The sequence below is a fragment of the Leucopleurus acutus genome (assembly GCF_964270905.1).
Source record: "Leucopleurus acutus genome assembly, chromosome: 9".
NCBI classification, from domain to species: domain Eukaryota; kingdom Metazoa; phylum Chordata; class Mammalia; order Artiodactyla; family Delphinidae; genus Leucopleurus; species Leucopleurus acutus.
In genome coordinates this window covers 7,095,870-7,120,895 of record NC_139144.1, presented here as the reverse complement: position 1 = coordinate 7,120,895, position 25,026 = coordinate 7,095,870, and positions in this window count along the sequence as shown.

Sequence of the window (25,026 nt, the reverse complement as noted above, 5' to 3'; positions counted from 1 at the left end):
TGATTTCCAGGTGGGGCTGGAGGCTGACTTTTCAGAATGCCCTGCTGATGCCAGGAGAGAAGACAGTGCTGATTATCCCCTCCTCATGCTGCTGGTTGGGATGAAGAGCAGCTCCCATTGAGCCCCGAGGACACTTGGGATGTTAGTGAACCTCATGTTGATGAGCTTTGCCTTGTGTTGTAAAGTCTCACCACTCACCACTGGGGTTGGAAGCTAAGGCTGCCACCGGGCTCTGCTGACCCTACAGGTGGGGTAATCAGACCACTGACTGTTTCTGCCACACGTGGGTGGGATACCAGCTCCCTAGTCAACCCTATTGACACAACTTGAGCAAGTGCTTCCACTGGGCAGGGAAAGGAAGAGCACCTCTCTGTTCAGCTCTGCTGATGCTGCTCTTACAGGGGATTGGAGCACTGCCGGCTTCCACCGACTGGGGAATGGATGAACAGCAGCCTGCTCCTTCCAGCTGATATCACTGCAGGGAGAACTCAGGATGCTGCCTGCCCCATGGGTCATGGTGCTGGGGTGAAAATTAGCTCTCACTCAGCTCTGCTGAAACCCTGGTTGTGGTGGACGACAGTTTTCCATTGGTGTTTAGATAGAATCAGGTAGATATTGACAAAAATCTATCTGTTCTGTTAGACCACTCTCTCTAAATCCTTTGTCCATGGGGAATGAACTTTCCTTAAAACGTTGTTTTTTTTCTGCTCCTGTTGGCAATTCCAGTTAGGAGTCTTCTGAGGCACCATGTTAGATATCTATGGAAGGAAAAATGATAACCCAGTGAACACAGCTTTGTATTTCTCCTCTAGTCCTGAGGGCCCTAAGCAGCCATCTTCTCTTTTCCACCCTTCAGAATCTTCCCACGTCTGATTATTGTGTTATGTTCAGGGATTTTTACTTATAACAGGGAGGATCTGGGAGAAATAAGGCTACTTCATATTTACTAGAAACAGAAGTCTCATCTCTTCTTAATAATAATAATAATAATAATAATAATAAGCCTTTTCTGTAATTGTAGTCCTTATTATATCATTCTTGGGCCAGGGAGATATTTGTATTGCTTTTTGAACCTCTACACATTCATTTTTGCATTTTCCATATGGTTTCCAACATTGTGAGAATTTAGTAATTCTTGAATAATTTATGATAAGTTTCCCTAATGATATCTCTATTTTAGAGAATTTACAGAGATATTTTTAAAAGCAGTTTTAATATGTTATTAAAAAACATATTTAGGTAATAACTGTAAAACTCCTATATTTTTATTGCATATTGTATCCCTATAAAGAATCCTAAGATAATTCACTTCTAACATGAAGACTCTGCAGTTAGTAACATTAATAACTAGGATAAAAATTTCCATTCTTGTAAGGAGAAGTTAGGGAGCAGGGTGACAGGGAGATTTGGGGATATTTGTGGACAGAGAAAGAAAGTTGGTGCATATGAAGTAATGCCAAAAATGTGGACTTCAGAATCAGAGGGAACTGAACTTGAATCCAGCTTCATTGATTCTTATAGATATTTTATTATACTCTTCAGTTCAATTTCTTCATTTTTACAATAAGAATAATTTATAACATTTTGCATATAGCAATGTTTCCTTTCCCAAAACCATCCTCTCACCATGAATTTTCTGTTGCATTATGGAGAAAATGGTTTACCTCTGATTTAAGGACCACTCACTCCATTCCCATCCTCCTCTAGTCAGTCCTACCACTGGGCAAAGAGACTTGGCAACAACTCTAGTCGGAAACCAGCAGAAGAGAGAATATAAATATGTAAAACATCTTCCTAAAATATGCAAATTGCACCAAACATAAATCATTTTCCAAGACCCTCCCCCCAATCAGTTTGGGGATGAAAAACATCTTGTGTTTTACAACTACATTTGTTATTGCAAAAATATGCAACTCTCTAAAAAATGAGTGCTGCAAAACCCTTTCTTTAACAGTTCTTTCATGCTGTCCAGGAGGCTTTATCACAGAACTGATAATAAAAGCAAAGCTAGGCTCATTTCCAGTAACTTAATGAGTTTTCCCAGCTGTTATCATGAGCAAAATATCCTTAAATAGGAAGATAGAGTTACTTTGGAAACCTATGCTGATTTTATCTTCTGACTAGCTGTCTATAGTTTGCACTAACACATTTTCTCAGATGCTGCCTTTATAGTGTGTAAATGATGACCATTGAAAAGGTATATTCACTCATAATGCTATTGACTTTCCCATGTTTAAACAAGCCATCTTGTATCTAATATTGTGATGGTTTTTGCATAACTACCTACAGGTCATCTCACAAAGCTATACTTGCTATATCGTTACCAATTCATAAGGGTAATTTTTCAAATGCTTTTCTCGTGTAATGCTCTTTCTCCTTCCCTTAAAAATGCCCAAACATAAAAAGGAACAATAACTACTCCAGGCTATAATAAGAACTTAATTTGCTCATTCTAAATGTAAATTTACATAGATTGCTGAGATAAAATGGGCATTTTAATTATAGATTGCAAAGATAAAAGACCATATTTCACTGAATATTTCCAAGTTATTGCATTTAAATGGCATTGCACATAGGGTAGCCCAATCAGTCATTCCTGGAGGCTTGATGATCTTGGATAAATGTGGAAATTTGCACTTCTAAATAATTAATTTAAGTATCATTAAGCCTTTTAAAACCCATTTCTGCTTATTATAGTTTACATATTAAAATATATTTACTGAGGTTTTGGATTATTTCAAGTGTGAGAGAAAAAGGCCAGGCAATAGATTAAAAATATATTAAGCTACAAGCATCTCAGCTGATGCAAACTGCAAACTGCCTGCTTCTCTGATTGTGTGTCCTTTCCTTTGACCCTCTGGACACTCTTCTATTGAACTAGAGCATAGAGCCTCCACTGCTTCTGGACGTATGGCCATGCTCCAGTTCAACATCTGAAACAAGAAAAAAAAAGTCTGTGAAGAAGTATTTCTATCAAAACGTCTTCAAGAGTACTGAATATAGTTGAGGCTCTATTCCACTTGGTCAAGGTTTGCTTACATGTCAGAACCTATGTTCCTACGTGCTATTGTGCAGAACCAGTGTTGTCCTTCTAAAGTCAATCACTTCTGGCTCACACTGACATCTGGGTAAATGTTTCCATTCCATGGCTTTAAACAGCCAGGAAAACATCTTTAAAAAGATGTAAAAGCTAACAAACTTGTATATTTGGACTGAAGATATCTGAGATAAATAAACATTATTTATAAGGTAGATGGAAATAAATTAATTAAACTTTGTTCAGGCTTCAATTAGTGAAAAGTACACTTGAGAGAAAAAAATGATAGTCATAAAATTATTTGTATATATTCATCATGAATGCCCTGATTATGAAATTTAAGGTCAATATCAGTAGTACTCAAAATGTACCCTCAGACACCTGAGGGTCCCAAGAACCTTCAGAGAGTTCACAGTATGGAAATTATTTTTATATCAATACTAGGGCTTTGTTTGGCATATTCGCTTTTTCTCTGATGTTAACAAAGCAATGGTGGGTGATTAGTGTACCTTGGCACAAACCATGACAGCAGTAACAAACTCTACAAATTGTTAGTATTTATGTAACTGCTATCTGCTTGTGATTTTTTAAAAAGAAAAAAATAATGCTAGTTTCACAAAGTAAAATCACGTGAGACAAAAATTTATTTAAGCACAGCATATGTACATCATCTTTCTGTTTCTGTATCATATCAGAGCAGAGTATCTGATCCCCACATGAAGTAAAACAACAAGAAGAAAGAATAAATGGATTTCTTTTATTAGCACATTCCAAATCTGTGAAAATACAGCCTTTTCTGAAGGTTAAAGAAAGTTAACCTTCTAAATAATAAAATGAACTGAGCTTCTAAATAATAAAATGAATGGAATGAAGATAACCAGAAGAGTCTAATGACAAAAATATAAACTCCTATAGGAAGGAATTTTCAGAATAATGACAACTATAAAAAGCACTGATTCATGGTCATGATAAAATACAAGAAAGAAACAAATAAACTGAAAATGAGGTAAAAATTAAAATGAAAATAATCTTAAATGTCCATGGGGTGACCACAAAGGGATTAAGATAAATGATAATGGCATACCGTTGTGAAAACTCAGAGCAGAAGGAACTCAGAAGTAGAAACTTTCAAAGAAAGAAGAAAAGAAACAAAAGCAAGATGCATAACAAAAATCAAAATTTAAAATCAAAATACACATCCCCAGTGCAGCTCAGGAAGCTACTTCAGATAATTTGTCTTCAAATTCTTTAGGAAAATGATGTGCAAATTTGTTTTTTACACCTAATCAAACTATCACAAAGTGATCAGGGCAGACTTAAGATATTTTCATAAATGAAAGGTCTCAGAAATATTGTTTCCTTTTCAGGAAGCCAATGGAAGTGATTTTTCAACCAGAATGAAAAAAACATATGTGTGCAGGTCTGAAGAAAATTATATCTTGATTGGGGCAGGTCAGAATGCACTGGGAGAAATTTTATCAAGTGGAGGAAAATTATAAATAATTTGGTGTAGTCGAGTATATCTATAGAGGACATCATAGTTGGGGAACTGGGGGAGTGTTTGAGAACTAATTCATGATAAGTTCTTTAAAAAGATAAATGACCAGATTCTCAAAGATGATTACTAACACTAGGACACGTAAAGTGTAAGAATGAAAACTTCATATACTAAAATATGCCTTTTCTGTTATTAGTATTTCATAGTCATGATGGTTTTGGATGAACATCAAATCTATCTCTCCCTCTCTCTCACTTCCTCCCCTCCTCCTTCCTGAGTTAGGGGAAAAGGGAAAATCATTATCTTTTTTTTGCATTTAGGTGGCCAATGAAAAAGTGACAAAAAGTAAAAAATAATGATAGTTTTACCTCTTCCCTTCCAATTTGGATACATTTATTTCTTTTTCTTGTTTAATTGCTGTGGCTAGGACTTCCAGTACTATATTGAAGTGGTAAGATTGGGCATCCTTGTCTTGTTCCTGAAAGTTTTCTTTCATCTTTTCACCATTGAGTATTATGTTGGCTGTGGGTTTGTTGTAATGACTTTAATTATGTTGAGATATGTTCCCTTTATACCCACTTTGGTAATATTTTATCATGAATGGATGTTGAATTTTATCAAATGCTTTTTCTTCATCTAAGAAATGATCATGTGGTTTTTGTCCTTCCCTTTTTTAATGTGGTGTATTGCACTGATGGATTTGCAAATTTTGAAACATCCTTACAACATTGGAATGACTCCAACTTGATCATATTGTATGATCATTTTTATGTATTTGGTCTGCTAAAAATTAGTTGAAGATTTTTGTACCTATGTTCATCAAAGATATTGGCCTGTAATTTTCTTTTCTGGTTTTAGTATAAGGGAGATAGCAGCTCCATAGAATGCTTTTGGGAGTGTTCCCTCCTCTTCAATCTTTTGGAAGAGTTTGAAAAGGATAGGTATAAATTCTTCTTTGTATGTTTGGTAGAATTCCCTAGTGAAACCATTCAGTCCTGGACTTTTGACTAAAGGGTGTTTTTAAATTACAGATTCTATTTCAGTTCTAGTGATCTGTCTTAAAGTTATCTTTTTCTTCTTGACTCAATTTTGGCAGTGTATATGTTTCTAGAAACTTGTCCATTTCTTCTAGGTTGTCCAATATGTTGCCATGTAACTGTTCACAGTATTCTCTTATAATTTTTTGTATTTATGCAGCATTGGTTGTTATTTCTCCTTTTTCATTTCCTGTTTTGTTTCTTTGGGTCCTTTGTCTTTTCTATATGGTAAGCTTGGCTAGAGGTTTGTCGATTTTGTTTATTTTTTCAAAAAAACAGCCCTTGGTTTTATTGATCTTTTGTATATTTTTAATATCTAGTTTATTTCCTCTGTGATCCTTAGTATTTCCTTCCTTCTGCTGACTTTGTGTTTTGTTTGTTCTTCTTTCTCTTATGCTTTTTTAGGTGGTAGGTTAGGTTGTTTATTTGATATTTTTCTTGTTTCTTGAGTGAGGCCTTTATCACTATAAACATCCCTCTTATAACTGCTTTTGCTGCATCTCATAGACTTTGTAAGGTCATTTTTTCATTGTCACTTGTCTCAAGGTATTTTTTAATTTATTTTTTGATTTCATCAATAACTCTTTTTTTTTTTTTTTTTGGTAGCATGTTGTTTAGTCTCCATGTGATCATTTTTCCCCATTTTTCTTTCCGCAGTTGATTTCTAGTTTCATACAATTGTGGTCAGGAAAGATGCTTTAAATAATGTTTATCCTCTAAAATTTGTTGAGTCTTGTTTTATGATCTAGTATGTGGTCTATTATAGAGAATGTTCCATGTGGCCTTGAAAACAATGCATATTCTGGGTTGCTTGTTTTTTTTTGGATGTAGTCTCATGTAGATATCATTTAAGTTCATCTGGTCTATTGTGTCATTAAGGATCTATGTTGCCTTATTGTTTTCTGTCAGAAGATCTGTCCATTGATGTCAGTGAGGTGTTAAATTCTCATACAATTATTCTATTTCTGTCAATTTCTCCTTTTATGTCACTATTTGCAGATGACTTGATACTCTATATAGAGAACCCTAAAGACTCCACACATACATTTAGAACTAATAAATGAATTCAACAAGGTAACAGGTTACAAGATTAATATACAGAAACCTGTTGCATTTATTTACATTAGCAATAAAATGTCAGAAAGAGAAAGTTTAAAAAATTCCACTTAAAAGTACATCAAAAAATAAGATTACTAGGAATAAATTTAAACAAGGAGATGAAAGACCTATATGTTATAAATTATAAAACATTGATGAAAGAAATTAAAAATGATTCAAATAAATATAAATATATCCCATGCTTTTGGATTGGAAGAATCAATATTGTTAAAATGACCATAATGCCCAAAGCAATCTACAGAGTTCCTGCTATCCCTATGAAAATACCCATGACATTGTTCACAAAACAAAAAAAAATAATACTAAAATTTATATGGACCCCCAAAAGACCCAGAATAGCTGGTTGATTTTGAGGAAAAATAACAAAGCTGGAGGCATAATCCTTCCAGATTTCAGATAATACTACAAAGCTACAGTAATCAAAGCAGCAAGGTATTTGTACAAAACAGACATATGGATCAATGGAACAGAATAGAGAGTCCAGAAATAAACCCCTACATCTATGATCAATTAATCTATGACAAAGAGACAAGAATATAAAATGGAGAAAAGATAGTGTCTTCAGCAAATGGTGTTGGAAAAGTTGGTCAGACACATGCATACCGATGAAGTTAAAACACACCCTCACACCATACACAAAAATAAACTCAAAATGGCTTAAATACTTAAATATAAGACATGACATCATAAAACTCCTAGAAGAGAACATAGGCAAAACATTCTCTGACATATATCATAGCAATACTTTCTTAGATCAGTCCCCCAAGACAAAATAAATAAAAATAAAAATAAACATATAGGACCTAACTAAACTTAAAAGTTTTTGCTCAGCAAAGGAAACCATCAGCAAAATGAAAAGAACCTATGGAATGAGAGACATATTTGCAAACAATACACTCTTTTAGCTTTTGCTTATCTGATATACTTTTTATCTCTCCTTCAAAGATGAACAATAACCTTGCCTGGTAGTGTATTCTTGGTTGTAGGCTTTGACCTTTCACCACTTTAAATATATTGTGCCCCTACCTTCTGACCCATAGAATTTCAGCTGAAAAATAAACTGATTTTCATATGGAGGTTCTCTTACATGTAAACTAGTTGCTTTTCTGTTGCTGCTTTTAAAATTCTTTCTAAGTTTTGCCATTTTAATTATAATGTGTCTTGGTGGAGACCTCTTTGGGTTCATCTTTTTTGGGAGTTTCTATGCTTCCTGAACCTGGATGTCTGTTTTCTTCTTTAGGTTAGGAAAGTTTTCAGCTAGTATGTCTTCAAATAAGTCCTCTGCCCCTTTTTCCATTTATTCTCCTTCTGATATCCTTATAATGTGAATGTTAGTATGTGATGTTGTCCCAGAGGTCTCTTATACTATCCTCATTTACATTTGTTTTCTTTTTTCTGTTCAGCTTCATTGATTTCACTACTCTTTCTTCCATTTGCTGAGCTGTTCAACTGTATCATCTACTCTACTGTTAATTCCTTCTAGGGTATATTCTACATCAGTTATCATATTCTTCAGCTCTTTCTTTATATTTCTAACTCTTGGTACAAACTTGTCACTATGTTCTTCATTCTTCTGAGTTCATTGAGCATATTCTTGACTGTTTTGAACACTTTATTGGGTATAGTGCTTATTTCCACTTAATTTACTTTTCTTTCTGAGATTTTTTCTTGTGCCTTCATTTGAAACATGAAATGAATCCTCATTTTGTATTCTCATTCTGTATCCTCATTTTGCCAATTATCTGTGTTTATTTCTATTTATTAGGTAAGTCGGTCATGTTTCCTGATTTTGCAGACATGGCCTTATGTAGGAGACATTCCTTGGGGTCCAGCAGCACCACATTCCCATCTAGTCACCTAGAGCTATATGCTCTAGGAGTGCCTCTCAATTTTTCCTGAGGTATCTGTTTTGTGGCTGGCTTCTCCTTCCAGGTAATATCTCAGAACCAGGGCTCTGGAGCTGCGAGGATGGACAATGGCAAGCTTCTCTCAGAGTGACACCCTGTACTAGGAGCTGAGCATTTGGTGGTGGGAGGTGCAAGCAGCCTAAGATTCCCTTGACTTGCCTCTCTTGGAATAGACCTATTTCCTCATAATCCAGGGGAAAGGCTATCAGAGCATCAGTATATTCAGAGCTATGCACCCAAGGTAAAGCCTACATCCCATGAGTGAGGGTGTGTGTGGAAGAAACTCGTATCTCTCAACTGCACTGCTCAGGCTGTAGCCTCAGTAACAGGCAGCTAGGACAGAATAAGAAGCCTTGAAGTCCTGCTTTTCCTGGGAAGACAGCCTTCCAAATGGAATGTGAAAGGGGGAGTCTCTGACCTTGGCTACAGCATCCTAGAGTGGAATGTCCAGTTCATGAGCTGGGAGGGCCTAGGGAGAGAGTGGTCTTTGTTCAAATTTCACAGATACTCACCTTTCTTGCCAAATTTTCATGAATAGATGTTTATTTGCTGCTTGCTCTTAGGAAAATTTCAAGATGTTTTCAATGATTAGTGTATTTGAAAAAAATAGTTCTTACTATTTTCATTAGGGAGGGAATCAGCAGAGCTTCTCACACTATAATGCCAGAAGTCAATCTTATAACTTGCATAAGCTCATTTTACTAGTACATACCTGAAGATGAAGAGACTTAGACATCAAGGAGTTGTTGAAGAATGGGAATTCAGGCATTCTCACCAGTGAATGGAGTGGACACTGAGAGAGACCAGGTCCCTTTGCAGTCCCAGAGCTATACAACATGTGACCACAGCTGTTCCTGGCATGGTCAGCTCTACTTTTCTTTTTCTCCCATTAACAAAATTAAATTGTTAGATTTTGCATTGAAATTCCTAAATAGACTGATATACCACATATTAAATGGAAAAGCATGTTCATTTAGAGAAAGAGATATGAATGAATGACATGCCAGACACAAGACAAAAAGCTTCCAAATCTAAGTTTTATAGAGCTAGTTTGAAGTAGTTAATGATTTTTCTAACAAAATGCATTTTAGTCTATCATAAGCTACTTTGCCTCTCCATTTGTTAATTTTCTCTTGCTAAATCCTCTCTGCTCTCCCACATTATCATTGTCCCATGATACCAAATTGTATATATCATGAAGAAGAGGAAAAGTGCTCTGATGATTCCTCAGTGGATTTTATTATGAGCTATGATTTCTTAATATATTCTTAACATATTCTTTTCTGCTGAAGGACTTGTCAAGTTAAAAATAACTGAGCCTTACATTATGTTCTTATCATCTATTCACATAAACTCAGTGAATAATTCTATCATTTTACTTTCAAAATAATGAAAAAATGAATCTGACACCAACAATGTGGAGAAAATATTGAGCTTCTAAATGATACTATTTATGTTCTAATATTAAACTACTTGAGGAAAAATTTCAGGCAATGAGAAAATAAATATAAAATCTACATAAAAATAACTGGAGGTAAATATTTAATATTTTTGATTATCACTGCAAAAAAATACCTCTATTTGATATATAAAACCTGAAAAAATAAATTGTTAAACTTTTACATCTGGAACCAAATTATAACACTTTTAACTTATTATCAGATAATAATTGTATGCATTTATATGAATGCTTACTTGAGAAGTCTTAACCACTAAGGTGTAACAATTCAAATTATACATTCAACCATGAAAATGGATTTAAAATACCTAAAACCACCCTCAGAATGGGAGAAAAATGTTTGAAAGTCACTTATCTGATGAGGGATTAATATTCAGAATATATAAAAAACTCATAAAACTCAACAACAACAACAAATCCAAAAATGGGCAAAGGACTTGAAAGAACATTTCTCCAAATAGTATATACAAATGGCCAGTAATCACATGCAAAGATACTCAAACCACTAATCATTAGAGAAATGCAGATCAAAACCACAATGAAATAACACTTCACATCATTAATATGGGTATTATTTTTAAAATTATGTAAGGACTACAGGACAAAAAAAAAGGGAAGGAAGGAAGGAAGGAAAAAAATAACAAATGTTTGCAAAGATGTGGAGAAGTTGGAACTCTGTGCATGGTGGATTAGATGTAAAATAGTGCAGCCACTATCGAAAACAATATGGTGGTTCCTCAAAAAATTTAAAAAAAACATAGAGTTACCCTATGATTCAGCAATTCAGCTTCTGGGTATATAACCAAAATAACTGAAATTAGGGTCTCAAGAGATATTTTTACACCCATGTTTATAACAACATTGTTCACAATAGACAAAAAGTGGAAGCAACCCAAGTGACTATTAATAGATAAATAAAATGTGATATATACATCCAACAAAATATTATTCAGCTTCTCAAAGGAAAGAAATTTAGACACATGCTACAACATGGTTGAACCTTGAAAACATTATGCCAAATGAAATAAGCCAATCAAGAAAGACATATACTGTATGATTCCACTCGTATGAAATAGTTAAAGACAGGTTGATTTCAGGGTCCTGGGGGAAGAGGCAATGGGGAGTTATTGATTAATGGGTATAGAGTTTCTCTTTTGAAATATGGAAAAAGTTCTGTATATGGATGGTAGTGATGGTTGCAATTTAATGTACTTAACAATGTAATATACTTAATTCTACTGAACTGTACACTAAAATTTTGCTAAAATGGTATATCTTCATTACATATATTTTACCACAATTAATTTTTAAAACACTAAAGCAAAAAATAATTTGAAATAAAATACACAAATTCACAGTCATATTGGAGATTTTAGCACATATATCTTAATCAGTGCCAAAAGAAGCAGACAAAATATTACGATCTGAACAACACATTTAAAAATATTATGTCTGATTGAGAGAATATACATTGTACCCAATAATGATAGAATATACATTATTCTATAGTGCATACAAATACAAATATTTTACATATATTATTGGCTCATCATACACAAAATTGAAATAATATACCACATTTTCACTAACACAGTTGTATTCAGATAAAAATCAATAACATAAATATAACTTAGAAAATCTTCAATTGTTTTATTTATAAGTTAAGTAATACTCTTCAAAATAACCTATGGATCACAAAGGAAATCATAAAGGAAGTTAGAAAATATTTTTAAATGAATCATAGTGAAACAATATCATATCAGTTCTATGGACCATAAGTTAAACATTTTCTTAGAATAAATTTTATTTGTTCAAAAATATATGTCCTAAGTATCTAATTAAAGAAATTAGAATAAGAACATAAAATTGACTCAAAGAATGAGTGATGAAGGAAACTATGGGTAGACAAGTATAAATTTTTAATAAAACAAACATACAAAGTAACAAAAATTTATCCTTTGATAAGATTGTTAAAGTGACTATAGACCTCTAGTAAAACTAATCACAAAGAAAGTACAAATTACCAAAACTGGGGGCAAAATACAAATATCATTAAAGATCCTACAGGCATTAAATGTATATTAAAAAAATAGGAAGATACTATGGAAAAATCCATTATATTTGAAAATACATCTGAATGTAAAAATTCCAATAAAACATGCAATTACTGAAACATCAAGAGAAATTATGACATCTGTGAAGAGTATTCTCAATTTTGGTAATTTCTGCTTTTAATTAGTAAAAGGGATTGGATCAACCTTGTGCCAATATTAAAAATTAACAAATTAGACTCATGTGACACTTGTCATACCACACTGAATTCCAAAAAGTTCAAAATTCTGATTTCTGTCATATATAATTACCTTTCTGAAAAGAAAAAATAACCCAAAAGAAAATATGAATAAAAACTAAGAACAGGGACTTACCTGGGGGTTCAGTGGTTAAGAATCTGCACTGCCAACACAGTAGGCGTGGGTTCCATCCTGGTTGGGGAACTAGGATCAGGCATTCCCTGCAGTGTGGCCAAAAGATTAAAAAAGAAAGAATAAGAACATTCATTCACAGAATAATAACTATGAGTGTCTCTTAAACATTACTCAGCTTTGTTTATTACAGTTGTAACAAACATTAAATGTAGCTGACATACACTGTTTTCACCTACAATATTAGCCAATGTTGTAAAGTCTGATAACACCCTTTGTTGGTTACTATATAAGCAGTCAGTTTTACATCTATCATTTCAGAGTGCAATCTGGAATACAACCTATGAAGAATAATTTGATAATAACATAAAACAACTCATTTATAAAACTAATAATAATTTGCAAATTTTATATGAAAAATAAATATACCAATAGACACAAGGAAAGAATATTAAGGCCTGCTTCTGGGGACCAAAATTCCAAATACACACATTCTTAGGACCCCATTAATTTTATCTCAAAGTATCCTACAAATAAAAATCAAGGTTGCATGTATAAAACTTATTTTTATTCCTTATTTATAATGCCTACATCATTTACATTTATGGAAATGCCATAAATACTCATCAAATAGCCTGGTTAAATTATGGTACATCCAAATACAATATTATGCTGCATTGTAAAGAATAAAGAACTTTAAGTATTCAGGTAAAATAGTTTCAACAACATTTATATAATGAATAAGCCTGGTATAGACAGTATATAGGTAGGTTATAGATACATGTAAGTGTGAAAACTATGTGTCTGCACAAACACACAACAATCTGAGCACATTGATCTACTGGAAACTGGAAGTCATCTTCCAGTGTTATTCAGGATAGGCTAGTTTATTCTCTAATAACAAGGATCACCAAAAATCTCAGTGCAGTGATACACAAAACATTCTTTCCTACTCAGTCAAGTCCACCATGAATCTGAATGACTGAATGACTCAGGGCAGTTTTTCTCCATCGAGACCAATTTAGTCTTGAGGCTTTTCTGTTTCATGAGCAGGCCTTCTCCATGATCATGTCAGCAAAAGATAGTCTGAAAAATTTGACAAGTTTTTCATTCTTCCATCTGGGATGTGATTCACACCAACAGCATTCACATTCCAATAGCCAGAAATGGGCTCACGTCCCCAGTTAAATGCCAAGAAGTGTGGATCACTTGACTTCTTGTATACCTAGGATGGAAAGAAGAAGCAGATCTTGGTGAGCATATTACTTCTTTTATTCATTTTTTGAAATTTATTTTTGTATTAGAGTATAATTGCTTTACAATGTTGTGTTAGTTTCTGCTGTACAATGAAGTGAATCAGCTATACATATACATATATCTCCTCCCTCTTGGGCCTCCCTCCCACCCCCACCCCCTACCCATCCCACCCATCTAGGTCATCACAGAGCACCTAGCTGAGCTCCCTGTGCTATGCAGCAGGTTTGGGTTTTGACCTAGAGAATGTGTAACTCTCTCCAAAGACAAGTAATTAAACATTTAATAAATATATAAGCAAAGTAATGATCAAATGCTTTGATTGCACTCACATGCACTAGACACCCATCTATTGCCAGCACTACTGATCATAATAGCAAATAATAGGCCTGGACAAATAAATTATAAAAAAATATATATAGCTTGATATAGCAATTAATTAGAAAAATGTGATGACTTTATGGGACAGCCTCAAAGTATTTAAAGTTAAATGTAACACTAAATATATTTTTATCAACATTTTTCCCAGAAAACATGAAGATGGCCATATTTAAAAACATTAATTATATATTAATATTTGCATTAAAATAGTACTTACATGCATTCTACTATGCAGGATACATAAGAAACTAGTAACTTCCAAAGAGGAAAATAAAGACAAGGAACACGTAAGGAGAAGCTAACTCTGCTTTCTCCTGTGCATAGTTTTGAAACTTTTGAAATTTCTATCCCAATCTTGCCTCAATTATTTTTAAAAAGGATCAATTAATTACTAATAAATGTGAAAATACCCCCACTCTTAGTTGAAAAAAAATAAAACAAAATAATTTAGTAAATTATGAAGGTTAAAATGTATAACGTTTTATAATTTTTATTGCAAGAAATTATCTATGGGATAAAGCACATGCTGGGATGAAATACAAAATTATGCTCATTGTAATATTTTTGATAAAAATAGAAAGTAGAGACATACATCTTTCTTCTTCTGGTTACTTTGGAATCTTTCTAACGGGATGTTTTTCCAATTATCAAACTTACGCTCTTGTAAAGCACCAGGAAGGACTGCTAACGTGGTTCAAATGAAAGAGACATTTTTAAGATACATTTTTCAAGTCATATAAAATGTGGTATATTATATTTCTCTACTGACTTTTCTTTCAAAAGCATTTATGATATTTTTAACTATTTTAAAGTATATAATTAAGTATAGAGCTTTAAAAATTTGTATGTTGTCACATTAAGGGTTTTTTTTTATTAACAAAAGAAGATGTATTTCATGGGTAAAAACCTTATCATGACCATCTGGACCTGCAAATCCACATAGTTCTTTTTATCTACATGCTACTGGGGGAAGATGGGTGTTTTCTTTTTTCTCAGCCCTGGAAGGATTTTCTAATTTATATCTTTGGGTTTTTGCTTTTGATCCAAATAGGCAGATTTGATCCAAATAGGCTTTTGATCCAAATAGGCAGATTTCTTCCTTAACAGTGACTTTTGAACAGTGACTTTTGAAGTGTAACATATCTAACAGACACAAATCTTACATGCACAGTGTGTTGTTCCAAGCTTCCACATCTCAGTTGATGACACACCAGCCAAACAAACTAGAAATCTGGGGATCCACGTGGAAACTATCCCCTGACTCTTTATATTCAAGCCTTTATGAAGTCTTGTTTTATTTGGTCTGCTAAATATTCTCTAATTTCCCCACTTATTCTCACCTTCTTCACAACAATTCACTAGTTATCATGAATTATAAATATCACAAATTTTCCTCTAGATGTCTAATTCTTTTCGATTCATAATCTTATTCTCCACAATCTAGTTAGTTGGTATTTTTGATAAGGAATTGCCTTTCCCAGGGTTGTAAGGTAGATACCAACATCATCATCCTAGTCTACAGGGCCCTGCACTGTCTAGGGTCAACCTCTGTTTCTCCCTGTCTGATTCACCATGCACCATGTTTTGTCTCACACTCAGAACCGCAAACACACTGACTTCGTTGCTCCTAGAAAATTTCATGTTCAATTTGGTAATTGTTCACTCTCCCTGGAAGGATCTTTCCAGCCTTCCTTATGAACTAAAATATAATACATCAAAAACAAACAAAAAACACAGTTCAGCATATATGAATAAGGGTACAGGAAAGTGGGAGCCATCTGCCCGATAGAACTTAAGAGAGCCCTGAAGTCTCCAGGCTAAATAAATGGGATCCATCCAGGTAGAAATATAACTGCTAAAGGTGAGTCGTCTCTCCAGTATAAAACCCTCTCCCCTGAGACATTTGGTGAAGTCACAGCCAAGCCATAAATAAGCCATGCCCACACCCACAGGGATCTCTGTGAGCTTCTAAGTCTGGGGAAAGACCCAGCAGAAAAACAACCAAGAACTCCTGAAATTTAGATGAACACACACCAGGACCTGCAGGAACACATTTAACTGTGTAAAAGACAAAGACCGAATCAATAGATGAAGGATAATGAAGATCAGCAGATAATTCAAGGGGCAGAGGAGCACTTTATGGCTACTCCCTGTTGCTTACCTGAGGGACCCACAAATCATCTGGGGACTGTGCATTCATAATCCCAGGTGTGCCTGGAAAGGATAGGGTTTTTCAGGTAAGTATGTGCTGAAAACACATTTGTTTTCTTTAGAGTTTACGAAAAATTAAAGTTCAAACAAATAGTCAAATTGTAGTGAATTAAATCTGGATCCCAGGCTTTTGGTTTCAGTTACTGAGAAAAATACACCTTGGCACTGTTGATTCTCCTAGCTCTCAATTTTCTTCTGTTGACAAAAGAGACTGAGGACTTCCCTGGCGGTCCAGTGGTGATGACTTCACCTTCCAGTGTAGAGTTCGATCACTAGTCAGGGAGATCCCACATGCCTCGTGGCCAAGAAAACCAAAACATTAAAAACAAAACAAAACAGCCCAGAAGCAATACTGTAACAAATTCAATAAAAATAAAGACTTTAAAAAATAAATAAATAAAGCCTGCAGACAGGATCCAGGGCTAGTGTGGCCCATTTGTAAGAGGGGTTACTGTTTTCTAGCCAAGCAGGGTCTAGAGGTCAGTGATGGGCTGGAGGGGCAATGTTGGGAGAAAGAGTTTATTTATTACCCTCAGGGTCTCAGCTAACCTCCATGTACCCCTTTCCTGCATTTCCCTACATCAACCTCAGCTGAAGGCCAAGACTTGGCTCCTGTAACAACCAAAGATTTATCTTAGATGCCTGGCTACATGCAGATGTAGTCAATATGAGCCATGCCACACGTTTCTCTTACTGCTGTCAGATGGCTCAGCCTTCCTTAAAGCTTGCCTCTGTCTTATAAGACGCTGTCCAAGTCTGCAACAAATAGCCAACTACTCCAGCAATCTGATATTTTTCCTATTACATTCAGCCTCGGTAGACCCCTGTCACAAAAGGCAAGATTAAACAGCTAATTCTCTTTACAGAATCCTCTTTGCCTTGTCCTACCACAGGGAAGTCAATCCCAAATGACTTTCTGTCATTTGCAAACCCAGTAGTAGTTCCAGTCTCTGCTGAGCTTGGAGTTTTTCAGTTGCAAGCCATGGAAGTCCATGACAGACTAGCTTATGCAAAATGAGAATTTTTGGTCTCAATAACGGAAAAGACCAGAGACTTTCTAGCTTCTTGTCTCAGCGTCTCTGAATGCTCACAGAATGTCATCAGGGACCAAGGGGACTGTGAAAGCCAATGTCTTGAGACAGACACTGCTGTGTTGCCTGTACCTGCTGACTCATACTCTCTGTGTTGGGAACAATGGCCCTGGGCCGATTCAGGTAATGTGGTCCTTGTAGTTGATGAGGGCAGATGGGGAGATATCTTCTCTCTACAGTATGTCATAATAGCCTCTCTAACATGACTGTGACAGACTTTGAGTCAGATGAGCAATGACACTTCTGTGGTGGTGTGGTGCTTCGTCCAGGATCATCCTTTGCACCCCAGCTCTCAACCCAGCTCTCTGGGATCACCTCTAGGAGAGAGAAGTATGTCCTAAAACTGAGGCAAGGGAGATGACATAACAGACTTCCTATACAGTGGTAAAGTGTTATTTTTTAGAGCTATAGGGAGATATACTTTAGACCTAAAAAGATAATTTAAAAGTGTGGCCTCTGCAGAGTGTGAAAAATTTTGAAAGAAATAGAATAGGAGCTTTGCTTTTCATGACAGGTTCACCTGGTGATGTTTTATGGTGCACTTTATGCAGCGGCGACCTCAATGTACATTTTAAAATAAAAATAATAAAAAGAAGATGTGGTCGATGTATGTCTTTGCAGAATCAAGCAGGTATTCACACTGCCAAGATCCAAGTAGGAGACGTGCTCTCATTTTTTCCAATGCTAAATTTGCTGAATATTAGGGAAAGTTAAGACCTATAAAATATGAGGCAAATATAATTTGGGGCTTTGATTTTGGCTTTTAGTTTTACTAAGAGCAGTATATTAATAATATAATAATGCTCAATTTTAATCCCTGATCAGGAAAGCACAAAAATAGAAAATGATGAACCAATCCAATTAGGATTACAGTTGTTAAAAAAAATAAATTAAAATATGATAATTAAATTTGATGGTATATTAAAAAATAATCTACCAAGACTAAATAGGTTTTAGGCCAAGAATGCAAGGCTAACACTATATTTGGGAATCTATTTCTGTAGTCAACAAACTAACAGACATATTTCATTACCTCAGAAGTTATTCAACTCAATGAAATACACTCCCTGATTAAAAAAGTAATAACAATCTTTCAAGGGTGGAACACAAAGATAATTCCTTTTCATAACAAGGAATATGTATATCTCTAATCATTATTATTTTCTTTGGCAAAATCCTGGAGATAATACTTTTAAAATTTAGCACTAGTGGTTATTATTAACATCATTATTATTTTAAATGATTCTGAAATATATATAGACAATAAAATATGAATGAATATAAGATGTATAACTATTACAGAAAGAATGGGAAAATGATAGATTCAAAAATGTCATTGTTTCCCTGGAAAACCAAGAAAATGAACTAAGCGTTTACTACAATTTAAATGAAAAAATGTGCTAAACATAAAAATTGTTTTAAATCAGGGCTAAATGTCTACAAGTGGTCATTTGTCAGACTTAATCCCCCAGTTTAGTATTTTATTATTATTGCTCTTGAACTTCAATATTTTATTTTAATAGTTCTAATCATTTTTGTTTTCAAGTCAGCATCAGAAAAATCCATGCAAATGATATAATCCTTTATGTTCTTAATGAAACTACTTGGGGTTACTTGTTAATAGCATTTTTTTTAATCCTCAATAGCAGCTGCATTTGGTTGCATTTTCTAGGCTATTCTTTTAGAATAAGGAATGCAAATTCTTTGAGGATCTGTAGCTCAAAATCTTACATCATTTCTAAAAATTTTCTGAATACATCTAGAATCAAATACCCTTATTCCCTCACACTCCTTTTCTCCTTTTTCCAGGGTGTAAGATGCTGACATTTTGCCATTAAAATGTTTCATGACCACTCATGTCATAGTCTAACCTAAACATGTTCCAGAAATGTAGATGCTCTTCTCTGCTAGTCTGATAGAAGCACACAATTAACTAAAATTATGGCATGGCTTTGTAAATACCGCATCTAAAAATGATGAAATGAAACAAGGCAGCATTCCTCTCACATGACCCAGACCCTATATTTAGAATGTTTCAGTATAGAGTGTAGCTAGTGCTTAGTCTTTAAAGTGTTACATTTGAGTGGAGCCACAGTAGATATTTTAAAACCCTGAGAGAAAAGCCATAAGGAGCAACATTCTGGAAGCCTCAAGTGTGATAAAGAAAAACATGCATCAAAACAAACAGCCTTTATTCCTGTCCTGCCCCTAGGTTCACATTGTAAAGCAATTATACTCCAATAAAGATTTAAAAACAAAAAAAAAACCCTCAAAATGCAGAGGTTGTCTCAGTGCAAAGTTCTCTGCCACTCCTGCAGACACGCCCACTGGGCTCCAATGCAGCTATTCATATGTCAAGGGTCAACTCCAAATGTATGTTAAGGTTATATTTAGAGCTCAGTATTACATTGGGAGAAAAAAAGAAAGCTATTTCCAACAGGCTGTAGGAGAAATGTGTGCCCTAGTGAATGTCACTGATTTGAAGTTTATATGAAATTATGGATAAACTAGCTTTACCCAGTTTTCCGAAGACAAAGAGAGTATCAAACCTGTTCACACACTGGTCCCTACAACACGCAATCTGTGCGCTGCCTGGAGCATCTCTGGCTACCTGATGACCAAGACCTTGGAAAAGACACTTGCAGAGAAAAAACAACAACAACAAAAAAACAAGCAACAAAAACAAAAAAACAAACCCTGTGACCAATCAAAAGAATACATGTGTATCCAGTAAGTTTTCCTTACCACTAGCTAAGGACTGAATGGACGTGGAGGGACATAAGACCCTCATGGGCCCAGGGCACACTGTCATTTGGGAACACAAGTCATGCAGGAGACAGTGCAGTGAACATGCAAGGTGAGTGATTGGGAAAGTGATTGAATCCAGACGTGGAGAAAGGAATCCAGAGTTGGGAGCAGTTAAGGATACTATCTGGAAGAGGGCTACTGCCAAAGTATTTATATGGCAATGTTTTCATACATTGTGGGTTTTTTTTGGAGGAAAATTATCATTTGTCTGTATAGGCATACACAAGGATATATAGTGATAAAATATTAATTTTAAGTAAAATATTATAATGGGTTTATATATTTTAATTTTTTAAATTTTAGAATACTCTACCACTTACAGAAAATTTACAAAGATAGGACAAAGAGTTCCCATATACCCTACATCCAGATTTCTCTATTAACATCTCACTTCAGTGAGCAGATTACATTATTATAAAAGTCTATATTCATTTCTTAGTCTTTTTTTTCTGCTCTGGAATCCCATGCAGGGACCACGTTACATTTATCCATCATGTGTCATGTCTTCTTGTCTGTGGCAGTTTTGTAGACTTTCCTTGTTTTGCCGACCTGGACAGTTCGGAGGAGTGCTGGTCAGGGGTTTTGTAGGATGCCCCACTACTAGGAATTGTCTGATGTTTTCCTCATGATTAGACTGAGGTTATGGATTTGGGCAAAGAAGACCACTGAGATAAAATGCCATTTTATGACATCATATCAAGTTTATATACTATCAACTTGGTTCATGACTATTGCTTTTAACCTTGATCACCTGGCCAAGGTAGGTTTGTCAGGTTTCTCCACTGTAAATTACTCTTATTACTCCCTTTCCGTTAGTCATTCTTTGGGAAGAAGTCACTATGCATAGCCCACACTGAAGGAGTGGGGAGTTATGCTCCATCTGATTGAGGGTGATCTCTCTACACAAATCATTTAGAATTCTGAGCAGGAACTGTATCTATTCTTATCCATTATTTAGTGACATAATCATTTCTTAATATCAGTTTGTACTCCTGGAAGTTAATTTATGTATTGGGTTATGACTCAATGCTACATTATTTTTTTAGTTCAAATTATTTCAACTTTGGTCGCTACTGGGAACAAACTGAAGCTGACTCTTGTGTCCTTGTAACACACTCCCATCAATGTGGAGCTTTGCTTTCTGTTTTGAGCACATCTTCATTTTCTAGTCTACAGGATGCTCCAATCTCATTTTGCATATTCTTTGCCCCAGCCTTAGAGTCAGCCACTTTTCCAAGAAGCTCTGGTTCCTTGTATTGGAAAATGGAATTAGAAACTATGGCTTAGGTCCTGGGTGTGATTGAGGCTTCCAAGGTGTCATTGCTTCTATCCCCTCCACCTTGAGGAAGCAAGGAAATATATGTGTGTATGTTAACCCAAGTGTATACACAAATCTATAAATATTGCTGTATGTAACCATCTGTATCTACATGAAGCTAAGCCTCAGTTGACACTGATGTCTTCAATTCTAATCCATTACCACATAGATTATTCTAGCCTCCTCCCCTTACTTCTCTGTAACTTTCCACTCTAACAGTGAGAATTCTGACCCCAGATATCCACCATCTATTTATCTGATTGTTCAATTCCACTATGTAAAGTGGTTTCAGAATTGTTAACTCATACCTTTGTGGGAAATAACTTTATCCCCTGGACTACAGTGCTTACACACAGTTCCTTTTGTCTTTAGTCTTACAGACACTACTCACTTCCAAAGTTCCTTAGGTGCACGTCTCCCTTCCCTCGCCCTTCAGTGAGGTTTTGTCTTACCTTTCTAATTCAGTTAAATTGTTTTGTCACGTTCTGAATTCCATCCTGAGATTCCTCATCCTCCTAAATGCTTTTTAAAATAATGTGCACCTATTAAGCTTTACTCTTTGTGCTATGAAGTTTGATGGCTTTTGACAAATGCACAGTGTCATGTATCCACCAATGAAGTATGATACAGAATGCTTTCTTTACCAAAAAAAAAAAAAAATCCTGTGCACTTCACTATTCAACCACTTCCCTGCCCTGGATCCATAGCAACCACCGGTTTATTTGCTGTTACTATAATTTGCCTTTTCCAAAAGTGTCAAAAATGGAATCATACCATAATTAACTTCTTCAGGTTGATTTATTTCACTTAACAATGTGCTTTTGTAATTTGTCCATGCCTTTGTGTGGCTTGCCAGCTCACTCCTCCTTTATTGCTGAGTAACCTCTCACTATGTCAATGTATCACACTTTGTTTATCCATCCACCTGTAGGAAGACATCTCTGTTACTTCTAGCTTTTGGACATTGTGAATTAAGCTATTATAAACACTCACATTCTTTTTTAAACACTCACATTTGGGTTTTGGTGTGGGCATATATTTTTCAATTAATTGTGTAAATGTCTGGGGATGCAGTTACCAGATTGCAGGGTAAGGCTATATTTAGTATTGTAAGCAAACACCAAACTGTTTTCCAAAGTGACCATACCACTGTATTCAAGCCAGCAATTAATTAGAATTCCTGTCACCCACATTGGTATTTCAGGGGTTGCCTCACCTATTTTAGTCATTTAAATAGATATGTAGTGATATTTCAGGGATTTCCTAATGAGAAATGATGTGGAGCATCTTTTCATATATACTACCTCTGCATCTTCTTTGTTGAGGTGCATATTCAGATCTTTTGCCCATGTTTCAGTCGGGTTGTTTGATTTCTTACTGTTGAGGTTTAAGGTATGGTTTGGACACATGACCTATACCAGTATGTGGGGTTTTTTGTTTGTTTTTTGTATTTTTCTCTTTTTTTGGCCACACCGTGTGGCATGTGGTCTCTTAGTTCCCTGACCAGGAATCAAACCACCACCCCTTGCAGTGGAAGTGTGGAGTCTAAACCACTGGACCACCAGGGAAGTCCTTGTATTAAATAGTTTCTTCCATATATTTATTCTTATAGCTCTTTGTATATGGAATCTACCACTTGCCCACCTGGGAAGGAAGCCCACTTCAAGGTCAGAGCATTTGTTAAATATCTTGGCGGAGGGGAGGGGAGGCAGCCAGTGAGAGGAAATCAGCAGGTGCTCGGTGTACTTTCTTTTTAAGCATTGGGTTTATTACACACATTTCTCCCCAGATTTCTTGTAGGAGAAGAGAGAGAGAGCAAAAATGTTGAAAAGGACCCAAAGGAGCCAATCTTAGCATCTAAATAAACACACAACACAGTGGGTGTATCCCCAACCCAAAAGCTGCAAGAGGAAGGACAGGGCTCAGGAAAGCTTCACTGCATGACCTTTGAATGGAGCTAGCCAAGGGCTTAGGCTTCAAGAGGCCATTGTCTGTGTGACAGTGGGGCAAGTTTCCCACCACTTCCAGTCTGCAGCCTGCACCACATGAGGTCTGGGCGGAAAGCCAGTGCACCTGCCTGTAAGAAGCCTTCTGACTCTAAGCCGGCCCCTATGTCCTCTGAATTATTTAAATACAACCTCTCTCTCTATCACTTAAGTTTTCTCATAACTTTTGAGGTTGGGCAGCTTCTGTCAAGATGAATAGCTGTTAGTGGGATGTAGAAAAAGGCTTGCTTCCTGAAGGACAGAGTGTGTCTTTCCTGGATTTACTATTATGCTGAGTCATTTTCCCCTGCTCTGGGTAACCCAAATGTCACCCTTGTCACCTAATATCTAGAAAAATCTCAGCTTGATCCACATTTTATGATTTGTTAAAGCTGAAGGACCTCCTCACTACCCAGGAGCCTCATCTCTTAGGTCTTGCTTCCTGAGCCAAGGTTCAGGTATGGAAACTAGGCCCCTTTCCTTGATTTTATTAAATGGAAAAAGAAACAAGCAATACATAGCACCATAAACAGCCATGCTAAGCATTTGAGAAAGTAACATTTTTGTTGAAAGTTTCAGAACTCCGTGTGAACTTACACAGCAGCAAGAGAATCATCTTAGATATCACACTCACCTCCCTTCACAGCCCTTCCAGCCACCAGAACGCAGAGCTTTTCCTGGTGGTGCCAGCCCAGGTCCGACCCCACTGATCTCTTAGTGTGTTGCAGGCTTCCCTTGCCCGTTTCTCTCATCTCTGATTTTTTTTTTACTTCTCCTTCTTGTCCTCTCTAGTTGGTTCACCACCTCCACACCAATACTTCACCTTCTGTTATGCAAGAGAAATTATCTTACACCTTCAGGACCACACTGCCTTATCTAAATCCCTCGAAGCACCCAGCAGAACAAAGATACCATTTAGCCATCATGTCAGAAACATAAAGAACCAGCAGAAACCCTGAGGTCACCTCTAACTGGCTACTTGAATAGAGACTTCATCCTCGAGAGGCATTTATGACTTTAAATATGTTTTCCTCCACTACACCTGTGTTTGTTGTGGCAGCTTGAAATGAGCTGAGACACTGCTCCCTTCTCTCTGCACCTCTGTCCCCTGATAGAAGATTATGAAGGCAGTGATCACTAAGGAGCTTTGTGAAGCCTGGGTACGAAGGATGTTCTCAGTTCCCGCACACAAGACACTGGGTCAGGCCCTGATGTCTTGCCATTAATTTTCCTGTGATTTTATGGTTGTTGGGAAACTCAAGCACTTACTTCCCAGGAAAATACATCCTTTACCTGTATTGAATCTCAAATTGTTTCAAAGGGTTGCCGTTCCATGAATAAAAGCTTATCTGCTTATAATTATCCAAAAATGCCTCAGAAATTTGGGTTACTGATGAAAACCTTCTGTGTTTTCCAAACATCTCTTAAGGTTTATATATATGTGGGTTATCTATCTATCTATCACTTATCGATCTATGGGTTTTACATGTATAAACAT